Raw genomic sequence first — 13,862 nt, 5'->3', positions numbered from 1 at the left:
CGCTGCATTAGCCCCTGGCCTTACCATGGCTGCTTTTCTGGCTGGAGGTCCCATCATGTCAGCATCAAAGGCAGTCTGTAGTTCCACAGCTGCTATGGCAGACGGGTAACTCCCAGGTGCCTTACGTTTCAGTGCCTTCTTCTTGGGGAAAGTGACTTTCCCACGCGAAGGCTTCGCAGATGTCATAAAGTTGGCTAGAGTAAAAGGAAGAGAGAACTGATACAGTCTTGCTCTGCCTCAGGAAAAATCCAGGTTCTCTTAATCATTTCCACAGTCCTTCTACACACTTAAATGCATTTGGCCAGCACAATTACACCGCCATTGCCTGGATTCTCAGGAATCTTTTCCACATAGTAAACTCTGTCTACCAACAAGCCATACAAAGGAACAAAGAAACCGAAGAGCTACAGTAAATAATAATCCAGGACAAGGGAAACCTCAGACACATAGCAATCCTAAGTGCAAGCTAGGTTCACAAATATAGACAGCTTTTATATTTAAAGTCCTGCTCCCGCTAGGAAAGGAAAAAGCAGCAGTTATAGTAGGACAAGAGTGTATGCAACTCTTGTACCAGCTTCCTCTCCCTTGCAGTGATGTCCCACAATTAAGTTGTTCTACAAAGTCCACATTTGTAGTGTCATTTTCTAGTCTCCCGTTCCTTACCTAACATCTGGCTGGCAGGAAAAGAAACAAACTAAGAAAAAGAAAGTACACCCTTCGCTTCGTAGCACTGCGTGGCAAAATGCACCCAGCCAGAGTTACAGCATGAGAATTGTCATCTTCTGTCTGTATTTCAGAAGACAACCTAAGTAACTCTTAACCTTCAACACTTACTTTTAGCTTCCTGGCCCTGAAATTGAGCTGCCACTTTCCCTGCTGGTTCAGTATTAAAGAAGCCAGCAGTAGATTTGACAGCAGCTTCCTCCTGCCGAAGCTTCTCTTGTTGTTCTCTCTGTTGCCACTTCTCCCACCGTCTCTCTTCAAAGCTCTTCTCTGGACATTTACGAGTTCCACTCTGCTGAGTGGGCTAGAAGGAAAGAAAAGTAGTGCATGAATAGGACAAAAAAAATAAATAAAATCCGTGGAGATTTCGTTAAGAAAATCTGATCAGCAATCCCTCCAAAATGGTCTTGATGTGGAACAGCATATTAATCTCGTTCAGGTTACTGTTGGTTTTTTTGTTTGTTTGTTTGTTTGTTTTTTTTCCCATAAAATTCTGCCTGTAACAAGAGCCATGCTTTACTATGGACGCAGTCTCACATATCTGCAATATCCACTATGGCAAGCTTCTTTAAACAGCTAGGGTGTTCTGCTGTACATCTATTTATCACATTCTTTTTAAGCAGCAGAAAGTCATACAAGTTCCCCTATACAGTATCCACTGACAGATTGATTTCCTTGAACACAGAACTCTGGCCTTCTGTATTAAATCCTTCATGTCTGACAGATCAAGTCAGTAAGAACAAAAAGAATTCCCTCCACGTTAACTGTGTAGATTTCAGCTGGTGCTAACAGGGTTTCTTTCTTGCTGTGGTATAAACAGACTGATTCCAAGTTTGAGGATTACAGAGTTGTCTGGAAATGCTGCTGGCGATAGGATTTAGACTGCACTGCAGCTCCTACCAGCTGCTGAAGGGTAAGAACACACTCAAGAGGGTGGCACACGGTGAGTAACAAAACTTGTCAGAATTATCAGAAATTGTACGAATGTATGTGTGTCTTCACAGAGGACTCACCTGTACATCAGGTCCAGAGGAAAGTTTAGGAAAAGGCCGGTTCAATTCCACTGCCTTCTTTTCTTCTTTTTCAGGTGCTTTAAAAAAAGACAAAAAAAAGTGTTGTCAACGGCAGAAATAAAGAAAGCTGGGTACTTGTTTCCTTTGTGCATTTATTTCCTTGTGTCCCATGAGAGAGAGAGAGAAAGGCTACAATGTGCAAGCCATTCAGCATTTATCCATGAAGCAGATCCTGAGCAAACTGAACTTGCTCAATATGGGAAGCACCTCACTGGGGCAGGCATTAAAGCATCTTATTACCTGTTAGTTTTGTGCTCCATAAAGATTTCTGCTCTGCTGGGGCAGGTCTGGGTTGTGCTGAGGGAGCTGGCACATCTCCTTCACTCTGCTGCATCCGCAGAGCTTTCTCACGCTTTATTTCTTCCAAGGTTTTAACACGCACTTCTCCTTCTGGCTTGACTTTTCCTGCCGGCTCCTTCGCCTGCCCTTTGCTGGGCCCGGACAGAGCAAGCTGCTTCTTGGACTCACCCTGAATTTTGCTCTTGCTATGGCATTCTCCTGCTTTTTTCTTCTCTTCTACCAAGCGATTATTCTTTTTTTCAGACAAGGCTTCAGAGAAAGTTTGCATGCGACCTGCACGAGCAGCTCTTGCCCCTGCGCTGGAATCTTCAGTTTTACCGTGCCCTTCAGCCTCGGCTTTGGCTTGAGTTTCGCGTCTCTGAAGAGCTTTCTCACGACGGATTTCCTCCAGTGTTTTCACATGGATCTCTCCCATCGGCTTAGCAGCCTTCCCTGTCATCATCAAGAAATGAGGAGAAGCACCAACATTTAAAGAGAGTCCAGCAATATTTTAAGTCTCCAAAATTTGTCAGAGCACTAAGGAAAACTCATCTTGAGCGTTCCCAATAATGCATCTTAGAACAATATCCTTAGAACAACATTCTCCTCCTCCTCTGAGCCACTTGTATTTTGAAGACCAGCCCTATCCAGAGAGAACTGCTACACAGAAATGCTGCTTTACGGGAGTTTTAGTTTCTTCTCCTTCCTCAGAAAGTTGGTCTGAAGGGGAAAAATCGATTCAGTTATGCATAGACCAGGTTGGTCATGATCACGTAGCTCATGCAGTGACACTTCAGCCCATGGTTCATATAAAAAACTTTGTTGCTGGTTTTTTTTTGTTTGTTTGTTTGTTTGTTTGTTTGTTTGTTTTTAAACAGCTACACTGACCTGATGAACTCCTAAGTAGAATACACTAGGACAAAACATCTAGGACTCTAGATTCTCTCTGCAGCTTTAACTACTACACAACACATTGCTCTTCAGACAGAAAAAAGAAATTTCCTTCCTAGTTTCACATAGAACTTTACACAAAAGACCAGCTAAAGCCAGGAGTGGTTCTAAGCTTTCCTCCAACGTTTCAGCTTCTGTCCACTGACTGCCAGACAAAGCCACCAGTGACCTGGCCAGACTGCCTGCCCTATCGCTAGTCAGACCTCAGGTCATCTGTGATTTATACATTCATTTACAGCAAAGATTCCTTCCAAGAACCAAAGATTTAACACATTCATTTACAGCACAAATTCCTTCCAAGAACCAAAGATTTAACACATTCATTTACAGCACAAATTCCTTCAAGAAACAAAGATTTACACAATCATTTACAGCACAAATTCCTTCCAAGAACCAAAACATGCTCACCATCATCATCTTCATCATCATCTGCAGCATTGATTACAACTGGAGGGTGTGTACGGCTTGGGACATTTTCAGAGTTTTCCACTTTCGTCACCCCCTTAGCTGTGGAGAGGGATTTGACTGGACAGAAAGTTTGTTTTGCTGCAGTGACATCTGAGCCACTTTCAGATCATCGTCCGCGCACTCAGGCGGACTTGGCAGTGTAGCTAGAGGAAGAGGAGGATCATCGGTAATATGGCAGTTTAAAACTTTGACCACAATGCAAAGAGATGGTAGCAAAGGCAGATAACCCGCACAGACAACGAATTCAGCATCTCCTTTTGCCCATCCCATCACTGCTTACACCGTGAACAATGATTTCCCTTCCAACAACAACACATCTCCCTACCACCCAGCCAAAGCGGAAACAACAGGAAGCAAACTGCAAGGCAAACATCACACAAAGCAAAGAGAAGCTGAGCACGAAAGCAGAAAACAAACACCAGCAGTACACTCGGTGCAGTACACCTATGACTGCAGACCTTTTCCTGCCCTCACAAATGAACAGTTACCTGACGCCCCCTACAGGATTGGCACCCACTAAGTAATACTCAAAATTAATTCTTCAGCGCTTAAAGAAAAAGGACCTAAACTCACTCTTGCTTGGTGGTAAGAATTGTCCATCGATGTAACGTCCCTTTGCATGATGAAAAGCACAGTTGGCTTTCTGACAGCCTCCCGGCTGGTTCTCCCAGTAGCAAGGAATCTCACTGCGCTTTTTCTGAAGACAGAAAGAAAGAAAAGCTCGTGATAACATGCACCTGAGGCTTGCAAAGAGATGCACAGCTCCAGATCGTGACAGCTGTCACAACACAGTGCTGAAACAGCATTCCAAAGGTCAGTTTCTCAGTTAAGTGTAGTATTTCTGGGCATATTCACAAAGTTTGCATAAGCTGTAACCACTATGCACATTTAGTTTGGTCATCACTCAGTTTGAGAAGACAGGCACTCTCAGACATCACTTGAGGGTGGCTTAAACTAATACACCTAGGATTATACTAGGATTATTCAGAGGGAAAAAGAACATCTGAAATTGCCTAGGTTAACCCTGTCTAGAACTACTTCTTGGAGACTTAGTTCTGCTGCACCTTTAACTTTCCCCACTTCCTACCCCAGGCAGCTACAACAGCGTTATCTGAAGGACTGTGGGTCAGAAGACACCTGATAGTTCATTATCAAGCCTGCTCCCATGAGGATAGAACAGCCTGTTTATTACCCCCCTGCTCCAGCACGTTTTAGCAGTCTATTTAACAGCTATTCTGCATCTCTTGAGAAAACTGTCAGCATCTAATAAAAAAAAATAAACAAATATCTTGCTAAGACATACCTAAGGCATTGATTTTATTTCCCTCTGCTTCCTCCCACCCCCTCTCTTGGTAACAGAAACCAGTATGATTTTGAAGCAAACAAATCTATCCTGCAAAAGCACAATCAGTACACCTACGGCACTGAAAAATGCTTTTGTGGATTTATTTTGAGAACACATTGTTAGGCACTCACGTCAATTTCCATGTGTCTGAATCGGCAGACATTCCTGAAACAACGACCCTCCTGCCACAGCTTGCAGACCGTCTCATTGCCCAGAGCAGCTTCGCAGTGGCGGTAGGCACATTTGTCTCCCTGGAACCAAAAGGAAACCAACAAGGAAAATAGAGTACAGCCTCAAAAATGGCCATGCTGCTGCCTAATGGTGCTACAACTGAATTCACAATCTATCTGGTTCTCAAGTTAACCAAAGACCAGTGTGCTTCCTCCTCCTAATCTACTCCTTCCTGAAAAAAGGGGAGAAAAAAGCAAAGCAAAGGAAAGCCAGCCATACCTTGCTACAGGTAGAATAGAAATAGAAGTAGCAATCGTCTCCTTGTTTAGACATGCCGACGAGTTCTGCTAACAAGCTCGGGTTCTCTCCACAGGGACTTCCTCTGCTCTTGGAGAGAGCTGTCTTCACCCTTGCCTGGGCTGAAAGTCTTCTACTGGCTTGTGATCAGTGAAATCTTCTTTTTAAAAGTAACCCGAAAGAAAGTAACAAGTGAAAAATAATGAGGAACAAACATTTTTCCAGCTTTCTTCAGTTAATCAAATCAAGTTATCAGTCTCTCAAAGAGAGCAAAGCCTTGAAATCAGCTGTTACATGAACTAACTAAATATTAAAGTTCTGTAAAGCTGCCAGGAGCTTTGTCAGCAAGCGTTCTCTTCCACATCCTCAATAATATGACTTGGAGCACATCTGGAAGCCTGAAAACGGAGTCACTCCTTAAAAAACCACCTGATGATACATGCAAGTCAATAATCAACTATGGCTACAAATAACTTCTCTAGAACACAGTAAGGACGCATTAAACAGCACGTTCCAGGCCCTGTGGGTCTTCGATTTCACCTACCTGGACAACCTCAGCAAAGTTATCGATCTTCAAAGGCTTCCAGTTAACTGCTCCTGTAGGCCGAACCAAGACTGAATCCGTGAATTAATAATAAAGGGGTAGGAAGAATTTTCCTCCTCACTTTGCCAAGGGAACCTCTCATCCACAATTCAAACATAGGATGCGCTTTTAAACAGCTTATAACTAAGAGAGGAAGCAAGTCCATTTGAATGCTCTCTCAGACTGGATGCAGCCACGGTTAGTTAGCTCTTCAAAAAAATAAAAAACAAAAACCAAAACAAAACAAAAACAAAAAAAAACCAGCGCATTTAGAGATGAACTCGTGATTCAAAGTGGCTGCAAAAATGAGGCTCCATCTTCCACAGCCGGACAATTTAACTTTTTTTTTCTTTTTTTTTTTTTTAATTTAAAATTCAGCATGTTCCAATCTCTGGTCTTCAAGATTTCTTCACCTATTAAGAAAACACAAAAACCTTTCCCCGTCTTTATTACCTGTACAGCAAAAAACATACCAGTGCATCTAAATCCACAGATGTGCATATGCATACACACATCTGTGTTTATACACACACGAGGAGGGAGTGAGAGAAAGTTAGCGAGAGCGACACTGAAAATCAGAATTTTTGCCTTTTCGACACAGAGAGCGCGTAAAAATTCTCTCATTTTGAGGGAACTAGAAAAAAATGGAGGCTCTGCAAAAGATTTTGATGAGTATGCCTTCGAGGCCGATGCTTTGTAACATGAGGGATCTGGGGGCCAGCACACAAATATGCATACGGATGTACATGCATACAGGATAAACATATCTATACACACAAGCGTGCACAGTAGATGTTGTATGATCTCCATATCGAGAACAACTCGTAGCCCTGATCAGACATGTAGAGTTGCAATCAATTAACAGCAGCAAGACAGCAGATCAAGGGTACAGCAAGCTTTGAGAGGCAGGGGAATGCTCACTTTGCCAGTGGCACGGCTGCATGATACCAAGGATTTTGAATTACTTTGATTTTTTGGAAGCAATTTGGTTTTTCTTTCTGCGCTGTAGCTGTGGTGGTTTTACCGTGCTGGGCAGCTAAACCCCACAACCGCTCTCTCACTCCCCCTCCTTTAGATGAGGAGGGGGAGAAGTAAAGCAAAGAACAACTCACGGGTTGAGATAAGGATAATTTAATTAAAGGGAAAAAATTATAATAATTAAATAAAGACTACCATGAACTAAACAATTTAACTAAGGGGAAATAAAAAGGGAAAGGGGAAAAGGGAGGGGAAAAGGAAAAATAAAAAGAAGGGAGGAAAACAAACAAACAAAATAAATGAAGGCTATATGGAAGTGCAGAGGAAAGAAATTACTCTCTACTTCCCACAAATGAGCCATGATTGACCACGTCCTTGAAGCAAGGCCTCAACGCACGCAGCCGGTGTTCGAGAGGAGGACCGACGTTTTCCCAACGAGAGCCCACCCCTCCCCTCTTCTTCCTGTTTCCACCTTTTATTGCTGAGTGGGACATCACATGGTATGGAATATCCCTTTGATTGGTTTAGGTCAGCTGCCCTAGTGATGTTTCTCTCCTCACCTTTTTGCCCACCCCCTAGGAGGGTTAGAGAAAGGCCCAATGCTGTGCCACTGCTGCTCAGCAGTACACACAACACTGGTGTGATAACACTGCTGTTCCAGCTACAAGTACAGAGTACGGCACTGTATGGGCTGCTGCCGGGAAAGTAAACATTCCAGCCAGACCCAGTACAGTAGCAAATACCACAGGTTTGCCATCACGTGCTGTTCCCTAATCCATATATCCATCATCAGCCATTGCTGCAGGATCATGAAAGGTTAGAGAAGACGACTTAGGTCCAATTTAACAGCCAATGAGTTTTCGATGAGCAGAGCTGCAACAGATTTTATTTCGCCACAAGCATTTTTTTTTCTTTTTTTCTGATATGAAGTCAGAAATTTTGATTTTTTTTTTTTTTAAAGACACTAAATGTCACAAAACCTGCAACCAGACCAGATAAAGTTCAATTCAGAGTGATTCTGAATCCTTTCATTAAAACGCTGCACATTTCTGTGCAAATTATTTCTGACTCTTCTGGACAAAAGTGGATGAAATAGTTCTTACAAATTAATAATAAAAGGTTGGAAGCTTTTACTCACACAAACACTAGTGAATTTTCCAGGAAATATTGTTTTGGCAGGGAATTTTCCCAAATCTAAAATAAAGAGAGGAAAAGTTGGGTTCTCATATTAGTTACTGCTTTTGACTGCTGGACAAAGGGAATAAAAACAGTAGTTAAGTGCAAGGTTTCCTTCTCTTCTTTAGTATGGATAGGAATCGTCACTTCGGACCTTTAGCACCTTCAGAAACACACCCAGTGCCATGCAGGTTCCTCTGCAGCTACTTCTAACAATTACTGGTGCTCCTTAGCATGGAAGTTTGACTCAAAACACTCTCCAGATTTAGCTCTTTTGACTGCCCAAGGAGCTCATCATTTTGCTTGTTGCCTTCCATTTTCCTGAACACACCGGGAACGCTGTTCAGAATCTGAATGGATCTGGTCTAAGGAATAGGAAGAAAGCAAAACCAACGATACCTTGCAGTATTCCAAATTCCAAAAAAGCAGTCTCATTTTAAAAAGGACCTCAAAAGCTTTTTTTTTTTTTTAAACTGACATCTGCCAACATAGCAATCCAAGCGCTAAACCAACTGAAGTTGCCCCTGAAAGCCTGAATAAAAATGAGTAACTCTGGTGCACTCAGCAGGTCTGTAATAGAAGTTGGTAAGGGTTTTAGATTTCTTTTTTTTTGCTCCAGGGTGCTGGTAAAATTTTTGCATTAAGAGATTTTGAACCTTTTGTACCAAAGAATTAGAGATGCGCTACAGTGCCAGTAGCTGGGGGTCTGGAAATACACACCAACAAGTGTCATAAGCTTTGCCTTTGCTGAAGGAAGATGAATACTACAAAGAAAATCTGTCTAGTTTGTTTTACAGGCTTGTCTTTCTCAGTACGGAACAAACTGACCTCCCTGGTCTAACTTTGCAGTGCCTATTCTGCCTTTGTCCTGCAGAGAAGAGCAAGAAAGGAACAAATCTATTTTTGCACCCCAAAAACGCATTAGAGGAGGATTATCACACCCACCTAAGGGTACTTCCTTGTTTGTTTATAAAGCACAAAGCATTTCTCTTGGACAGTCTCTGTTGCTGGCCTCTTTTGTGCCTTCCATTTATAATAAAGATATTAAGATGCTTACCCCTTGCTTGTTTTTTTTTTTTATTTGTTTGTTTGTTTGTTTTTGTTTTTTTTAAAGAACAGTGGAAGTGGAGAGTCGGATGACAAGCAAGAACAAACACTAGAAACTCCTTGTTCTGCCCCTGCTTTTTAATCACCCAGCATCACCCCGGCTGCAAAACAGCCTCTGCTGATTTACCTGCTTGTTAAAGCACCCCACAGGCTGCAAGTGCGGTGTGCTAGGTGTCAAGTTATATTTAACGGTGCACACGTAACCATTCATCTTCCCACAGTCGAAGCACAGAACAGCCTCTTGCTAACACAACTCATCCCTGCTGCTGCAAGAAACCTCATGGCCTGCAGGAAAACCTCAAGCTAAGAGTTCCAAAGCAAAAGCAGAAAACGCATCATTTGTACTCTTTCTATTTGAGGGAATTCTAGCTGCTAAATGCTGCCTACATCTGAGGGCACGTTCTGAGGCTGCCGGGAAGGACACTCAACACCCACTGACAGCAGGAGTGCAAAGATGCCAGCCAAGAAGGCAAAGGTTAGAGCTGAACGCTGCCTCAGCTTCCTCCAGCAGCCAGCTGGGGGTCACCTTTCACCACGCTCTCTGAGACTCGGAGCCCCAAGTTACCGCAGCCGCCACGTACAGCTGCTCCTTGCTGGCCCAAACTATTTGAAGAGTCTTCAGACTTCAGGGACCTGTTTTACGACAGCCTCAAGATCAAATTCATCTGTTCCTGAAGGCGCTGATCGTCCTGCTGTTTCTGTAGCTGTCAAAGAACAATCCTGAACTGAGGCACTCGTCTGATCAAACAGTGCTTCGGCACAGATTTGTCTTTAGCTTGACACATCAAGGTGAAGACGAATCGATTCTTGCAAGCAACCTCTCAAGCAGGGATCTAATAAGGTGACCAAAACGACAGATCTGTTGTGCAGATCTGAGCACGTCACTCTGCAGGGAATCACTTTCAAGCCTAAGATGTTTCACCCATCTCCCTGCCCCAGAGCGACACAAGGAAAGCTCTTAAGCAATTGCTAGCCTCTCCTCAGTGCTCACGAGTCCCAAATCACTAATTTTACAATATATAAACCATGGCAGCTGGCACCTAGATGGCACACGGTGACACTGCACACGTTGGCAGTGCTGTCAGGAGCTGGAAAGTCAGGGGTGAGGGGGTTAAGGGAAAACCACACATCGGTTTAGCAACTTGGCTCCCGTAGGATACTTCCTACGGCAGGAGTTTTAGCAAAGTCCCTCCCTCAGAGGGACCTGCTGGCTAATTAAAACAGGACTTCTGCTGGAGCAGTCAGAAGGCAGCAGGGTATCAGGAGATATCCAGTGGGCATCACCGTCAGCCTGTGGCAGTTTGGGGTCCAGGTATCAGTGGTTATGCGTGGTTTTCTCTGCTTCACTTTCTCCAAAGCTGTGAAAAAATAGTTCTTTTACAGCACTGTACAGTCACACGTTACGGATGGAACCAGCTGCATCAACTTCCAGTACGACGGTGTTGGAAAAAGGTGCCTTTGGTGGTCAGGAGCACAACAGCTCTGGTGAGGTGTTATTTAAGTGTGTTCTTACATCTGAGTTTCCTCATAGCAGTATGTAGCTGAGGGGGTCCAGGTTTCCCAGGTAAGATTGATGTTTTTTCTCCTACCAAGCACCAGCTCAGTATACAAAGCTCTGTTAATAACACCCAAGCGTGTAGATGTTAAACTGAAACTGCTTTTAAACCTATTTGTTGTTACGAAAATAGCTTAATACACCATCTTCACAGGGTAAAAATTCACATGGAAGGACAAAAAAACCCAGAAGCGCTTCCTGAGCTTCAGTTTACCAACAGCACCATCGGATTTAGATCCTGGCCTGGCAGCCAGGATGCAGGGTCTGTAAGCATTGCTGCGATGTGCAAGTGCCAAGGCAGGTTTCTGGCCTGCCCTGAATAAAATACCTTTTTTTTTTAATACAAACAGCGTGCCAGGTACGCTGTAATGCCAATGTGCCAGCTCAATAGAGGATGTCAAACAACAGAGGCGTTTATCCTAATTTCTGGCATGAAAACACTTTTAACAGCATTCTTTTCATGAAGAAAACCCTCTCTATCTTCTCCAATGCTCCAGGATCTGCTGCAGCTGCAGCAGCCGCGCTGGTACAACCCACATCTTTGCCAAATCTTTTCAATAATTGTGCTTTACCTCGGCAATGTTGAGGTCACTCCTCTTCCTCCTCCAGCTGAGCAAGCAGCTCGCTGGCTCTGCCACACCGCAGGTGCGGAAGCGAAAGCTGGGAACACAGGAGTCAAACTCTCAGTGCTCACAAAGCCACCAGGGCAGAGGGCTGACACAGAGGCACCCCGGATCCGCTCTCCCTCCCCGCTGCGAGGCTCGCAGCAGCCCCAACCCGAAGCACACACAATGCTTCGCATGGTGATGTCACCGCTGATTCTGAGTCCCCACGTGAGGATCTGCTTCACCACTCTCAACGTTGGTGTTGGTTTTTGATTTTTGTTTTTTTTTTTTTCTTTTAAACATTCTCAGCTTATGGGAAACCATCAGGTAAACCACAGATCGCTAGGGAAGAAGGCCCACACGAGGGAAGTCCGTGCTTTTCTTCCAGGCAGTGGCACGTGCTTTAACACGCCGCGTTCGACAAAGCAGCTCTCCCCGTTTTGCTCAGTGGCAACAGGCACGACTGCAACGCACACAGGTGTAGGCAGCACCTGCAGGTCCCAAACCCTTAACCCGTTTTTAGAGAGCACCAATTTTTTAAGTAGTGCTTTTCCCTTAATCCATGACCCCTTCTTTCCTTTATTTCTATCGGGTGGCTCTCCTCCATTTTCCTCCTCAGTGTCTGAGCAGACACTGGGAATCGTTTCCGGAGGAAGGGCACGGCTGAAGCTCCTCCATCTACTCTCCGAGAAAAGAGAGTATGTTAAAGAATACATCTTTCCTTTCTTTTCCCTTTTTTAAATACAATTTCTGAAATCAACGCTGCGGCCTGGCAGCAAATACCTACGGGACTAAAGGTGATTCCTCATCCTCACTGTAACGTTGTAGTTAACCTCCCAACGAACCCATCTCCCCAGGAAGCGGCCATTTGAGATGGGAAGGGGCAGAGCAAGAGGAAGCTCTCCTTAGCCTAGCTCTTCCCCCAACACCACCTCGCCACCCAGCACCAAATTCAACTCACCTGCTCCGCCCGATCACTCGAACGGGCGTCCGACACTGGCACACGCCGCAGCGGTGGTTCTGACGTGCCTTAAATCACCTCTCCGCAGAATATCTCGGGTCTGTACGCTCAAATAACGCAGTATTTGAGAAATAACGCCCAGAGCTCACACTCTGAGTGCAGCCCAACAGCACCGAAGCACCGGTAGGCTAAACATTCCAAACCTGGCAACAAGGCTGACCCAAGCAACAGCACGGAACCCTTCTGCACCTTCAGCGTGGACATCAGCGTAAGGAAACACAGACCTCCTCGATCCAAATTTTAAGCGAGAAACGCAAAAGGTCACCCAACCGGCTTGTTTTCAGCAAGCTAAAGGAGAAATTAAGGCGACAACCGGGTGCATCCAGAGTTAGTCAGATCCTGAAGGCAGTTCCTTGGGGGAACGGAGGAGCAACGCGCCAGATGAGGGCTGCCTTACAGCGCACCCCTTAGAGGCACTGCTACGGAAGGAAGGCAGAAGGTTGGAACTCGAAAGAACTAGCAAGGCGCCTGTTAAGGGGGAAATCTTTCATTTTTTTCTCAGCAGAACCTCCCCTCTCCCTCCCCCCCCCCCCAACCCCCCCATGAAGGCAGACCGGGGACTCTTTGCTTCCTTAGGGAGAGGGCAGGGACGGGGCAGGGTGGTGGGACAGATGGCCAGAGGTTCGGATGGACGGACAGACAGCCGGACAGAGGGCCCAGCAAGGCCTGACGAAGGGCTCAGGAGCGGGAGGGAAGGGCAGGGCGAGGGGAAAGGCAGAGAAGTACAAATCTCTTTTTCCTTGTGATAACTTTTCTTGACCAAAAAACACGATTGTGAATGAGGCAAAATGAAAGATGTAACATGGGGACGTGCGGATACTCACGATGATGCAGCCTTCTATCCGCATGTTCACCTGCTCATAGAGCCACACCTGGATCCTCGACCTCTGCAGAACGAAGGAGGAGAGTAAGTCGGGCCACAAACACTGAGCACTTTTGTTCTCTCATGTGTTCAGAAATACCTGCTAGCCACAGCCACGACAGCTCCCAAACGCTCCGAGGAGCAACTCTCAGGGGCAGTTCCAATGTGCAATCTGACATTTGAGCGTTATACCATCGGGTGAATACTACACGTTTGGTGAAGAACACGTTTCCAGTCACAAGGGAACACCCCTGCACGCCCGGCTACACGAGGGGGAAATGCCGGGCTCCTTGTGCCCACCAGCACACCGCACAGCTCTCCATCCCCCACAAACCCGTCCCGGGACACAGCCAGGAGCCGAAAACTCACCGAGGGGAATCCCCAGACCCTCCCCACTCCCCCCACACTCCCCAAATCCCCATCCCCGCCCCCTCCCTGCGGTACTCACGTTCTGCAGGTAGCGGAAGATGAGGTTCTGGGGCGCTGCGTTAAGGGCTCAGCACGGGGACGACAGTTCCGGGCTCGGGACAAGGCCCCAAACCCCACAGCGAGGCCTCAGGGCCCCGCGACAAGGCCTCAAGGCCCGGGCCGAGCCCCCTGAGGTCCGAGCCGCCCCCCACCCACCTCCCCGGCACCCCCCAGCCGCAGGAAGGATACGATGGGCTGCA

The 13,862-nt window shown here is 45.7% G+C and overlaps 1 long non-coding RNA gene across 1 annotated transcript; it reads right to left on the bottom strand.

The window, feature by feature from the left end:
- Nucleotides 1–906: 906 nt before the first annotated feature.
- LOC309890882 lies at nucleotides 907–2,128 on the bottom strand. Its single transcript, XR_014319463.1, has 3 exons — nucleotides 2,037–2,128; nucleotides 1,737–1,813; nucleotides 907–1,027 (listed from the first exon to the last, which is right to left on the bottom strand). It is a non-coding gene; the product is annotated as an uncharacterized lncRNA (long non-coding RNA).
- Nucleotides 2,129–13,862: the final 11,734 nt, after the last annotated feature.

Source organism: Aythya marila (genome assembly GCF_965140915.1).
Source record: "Aythya marila genome assembly, contig: HAP1_HAP1_SCAFFOLD_167, whole genome shotgun sequence".
Lineage (NCBI taxonomy): Eukaryota > Metazoa > Chordata > Aves > Anseriformes > Anatidae > Aythya > Aythya marila.
Note: the sequence above shows the minus strand (reverse complement) of the source record. Positions and strands in the feature narration are given on the sequence as shown.